This window comes from Phaethon lepturus, unplaced genomic scaffold (assembly GCF_000687285.1).
Source record: "Phaethon lepturus isolate BGI_N335 unplaced genomic scaffold, ASM68728v1 scaffold20681, whole genome shotgun sequence".
Classification (NCBI taxonomy): Eukaryota; Metazoa; Chordata; class Aves; order Phaethontiformes; family Phaethontidae; genus Phaethon; species Phaethon lepturus.
The window spans coordinates 16,655-20,970 of NW_010517266.1; positions in this window are offsets into that span (position 1 = coordinate 16,655).

The window sequence follows — 4,316 nt, forward strand, 5'->3', positions numbered from 1 at the left end:
TGCTACAATGCAAGGAGAGGGACCAAGGTTCCCGGGGATGATTCTGCTCAGAGTGGAGAAAAAAGGACCAAGAACGCAGAACAAGGGGTTGTGAGAGTCCGGGGTGGGGGGGTGCGTGAGGTAGCGTAGGAGGATGGAGGCTTTTGACGTGCTACGGGAAGTACATAAAAGCTCAGGTGGTGATGTCGGCGGCTGGATGGCGTGCGCACTCCCTTTGCTGTTTGATACAGTCCACCGTCAGTGAGACTCGGATCCCTGAGGAATGTGCTTAAAAACACAACCTTGCTATACCATGCTGTGTTGTAATTATACCGTCCATGCCAGGAAGCTTAGATGAGAAGTAGCCTAGGAGTACCTTACTCATCCCCTTTGCCCTCAGCTTTACTGGATGACACATTGTGCTACTGCTCATTGAAGGGCGGTTCCTAAGCACTCAGGACAACTTCCAAGCTACAATAAGATTAACCTCATAAGTAAGATGATATCAGGCAAATATCAAAATTCCCAGGCTCAAGTTCTGTAGGCCAGTATCAATAGAAAGCAGAACAGTTCCACTTACTGGCTAAGTTTGGTTATTTCCATCTCATGTTTCTTCAAAACGAGTGTAGGACTTCATTCTTCTCCTACCTATGAAAATGAGTTGAGTTTTTAAGCACTTCTTCCTAGTATAGTAAGAGAAATAACAAGCCCGGCCTACACAAAACAGGTTTCTTTTGGTTTACAAAGGACTAATGTCACTTGTGTAACTACATTTCTATTCGGTCATTGTGAGTGAGCAGAGACTACTTGATGCAATGCATCCATTCAGAGACATAAATATACAGAAGATATTTATTGAGATTAAGTTATTGTTATTTATTACAATTCAGTAATGAGTCTCCTTTCCTTATTTATTAAAGTTTCTTTTCAAAGGTGCCAAAGTAGAAGGTGCTTGGAAGATACAGAGAGACAATGAAGTTGGGAACAACGGTCCTTGTTTTTGATTGAAAGTGTTAACTTGAATGCAAAAAATCACTTACTTTACCTTTTTTTCTTTTAAACAAAATCCTGATTATGTTCACAAAATGTAGTGCTGAAGCCTGCAGCTCTTCCTCCTGTTCACTAATACTTTGGAAAATTACTGCAGTCATACATGTGCAGGAGAAACAATGGCTCTGGACGAGTGAGGGTTGCAGGACTTGGCTCAACTTTAGCAATTTGTTAGAAAAACTAATTATAGTCATATTTTAAATGTAGCCACATTTTTTCTCACACTTTTTTGCCAACTGACATATAACTATTGACAAATGGAAAATAATCACATTTAGCCTTATAATTTCTTGTTATATTTATTTGAACTTTTCCTTCCATATTTCCATATAGATGAGGTTAAATCCCTCTTACTAGTTAGCCCTGGATTTAATATAGTCTGCAGGTAAACAATTGTGTTAAGTAACCAAAGTGTTTTGTATAATTTGCTGAAATATTATAGGATCATACCCACGCAGCAGAACAGTTTGAGTTTCCTTAGGATGAGGGAGGTTGTACAGCAAAGGTGTTCATACCTGACAGCTAATGCAAGCTCTCGTCATGGAGACTTTTTTCCCAAAAGAGCAGCAGTGCAGGTCACTAGACATACCTGACAACCAGTGAAGCATCAACTCCCACAAAAACAACAGGAAGAAAAAAATCCCTTCTGAAAACAAAAAAACCCCGATGGGCTGACATTTTATCTCATGCATGCAATGGCTCTCCAGACTCATTTTGCCCTGGACCCTTTGGGGCATCACAGAAGAAGGGTCTAGAGGTCAAAAAAGTCCAGAACAGGCATATAAAGATGTACCAGGTGTATGAAATGCAATTCAGCCCCAACCTCCGCTGCTTTCCTGGGCAGTCAGAGGGCAGCACCAGAGCCTACCCGGGGGGTCCTTTCTCACACTGCCACAGGGACGCCTTATCCTTTGTTCTGGGCAGGGGTGGTACAGCTGATACCACCACCAGCATTGGCATGATTTGGGCAGTAAAGGCTTGCTAAGCTGAGGGTCAGCTGCGCTGCTGGGCGGGCGACCAAGCGCAGTGCTCAGAGGTGTGCATTCACTTGCCCCAGTTGCTGAAAACTTGCCCCAAAGCATTTTCTGCGCAGCTTGAAAAGGCTGCAACCAAAGCAAATCACTATGTTCAAAATACAAAAGGGTAAAGTTTGTGATTTTTTTTTTTTTTTTAGACCTTACTGAAGACAGGAGTGTGCTTCTCTGGAGTTTTTTACTTCACCTGCGATTTGTGTCTCAGTCATTTGTGTTAATCAACCAAAGTTCTCTACAGACTTTATTTTTGTACAATATTCATTTTATAACTTTTTACAAAATAAAACTCCTTTCTATTGTTACCTGGTTGTTGCTTGTGCTTCTTCCCCATTGTACTGCTTCCATGTTGCAGTATTGCCCGGTTTCCAACCCGCATGGGGCAATGCTGAAGAGCCAGCAAGTTCTCTGCACAGGGGATCTTTCTTCTTGTATCTCACCAGTGTCTTCAATGTGGATCAGAGAGGTCTGTAGCTTCTTAGCAGCACATAACATTAATGGAACATTGCAATAAATGGCTCAAAAATGCACGGTAAGCAGTGACACAGTAATAACCCAGTGGCAGGCTTGAAGCTTGGCGGTACCCCAACCGTCCCCTTGCCCTAAAAAGGCTTCATGGCAGCCTTGGCTATGCATGGCCACAATTCCATGGCATTTTGCTTTGTTAACGCAAGTGTTACATCAGTTAGTTAGACGAAATTTTGGCAGTCCTTTTTCTTCCTTTAAATAGGAAAATACAACTTGAGCAATTTTATTTTCTGCCACCATCATGGAAAAGATGAGGGCATGTTTCGTGGCTGTGGCCAGCAACAGTTTCTCAACTGTTTTAAGTACTGCAGTTCCCATCACAGAGCCGATAAACGTATGCAGAATTACAGGTTTTGACACCAGGCTCTGTGCTCCTTGAAACTGCTATGGAGAGGAAGAGGGAGCACCTGAGCAGCGAGTCAGTGACAGATCAAACACCCTTTCCCTTAATGTGCAGCATATGGATGCTGTGGTTTCATTTGCGCCAAGCAAGGCCATGCACACAGCTCTAGCCCAGCTGCCGGAACAGAAAGCCAAGCTCGCAAGCGCTGCTTTTGAGGCACACGGTATTGCAGGCATTCCTCCTCGCTTGCCACCACCTCCGCTCCCTGCAGCAGGAGCCCACCCGCCATGCACAAAAGGCTGCTGATTGCGGCCCGGTTGAATATGGCACACGCTAAGTGTTCGGCATGAAGATGACCTGCAGCTTCACGTTCAGCGGAGATCATGCACTTTCCCCGGAGCTGCAGGCAGTGTCTACGTGAAACACAACTGTGAGGTGCTCTGAAGATTAATCTCTGGTCTTATAGCCCAAACCTTCTCTCTGCTCTTACGTGGATGGGGAAGCACAAGGCCGATGCTGAAGCCTTGTTTGGCCTCATGAAAGGCTTTGAGTGGGCCACGTAATAGCTGGCAGGAACGGGTTTGCTTGCATGGAGCTGTTTCACCCTCCTTCCCCGTCCTTCCTGGTGAGGATAACACTGGAGAGAGCACATGGGGTTTTGAGCATGGGCTCACCACTGCTGGGCTGGTGCCTTCAGCCTCATTTTCTAGTTAGAGGGAGGCTTGCAGTATTTCCCTGGCATCCCACGCGTGATAAGCAGCTTGAAACCTTCAGCTGGCAGGTAGTGCAAAAGATCTAAAAAAGGACTTAAACTTTCATTTGTCACTAGGTAGTGCCAGCGCTGGGACAGACATCATGTCACTGAGTAGCAGGAACAACCCTGGAAGGAGGAGATGTGTCCCAAGTTAGATAGATTATTTACAAGTGAGAGGATGGACGAAACCCCATAATTATTTACACTTACTCAATACTAAAATCAGGAAGATGTTAAGTTTTATTAGTTGACATATTGATAAGGATTTTTTTTTTTTAATTTTACTTTCTGTTTTTTTGCCTCGGTTAGCATTGTGTTGTCAGACAAGAAGGGCTGATTAGAGACTTGGGACAAATTATGAACATCTAAAGAAAAAGCAGGTATTCTGAAGGAGGGTATATTTAGTGATACAGCTTGGAAATCTGGCCGCCACCGAGTCCTCTCCAGCAGAAGGGATTGCAGCCGTGTCCATCCCGCAGGCAGTGTCACTCACAGGCAGGGCATCAAGAGAGAAATTGTAATAATACCAGGTCCTTCTGCAAGGTCTCCGTGCGCTCCATCCCACAGCTGTCTGGTGGTGCTGGTTGCAGTGCAGAGAGGATGAAATAGGCAAAACTGTGTTTGATTTTGG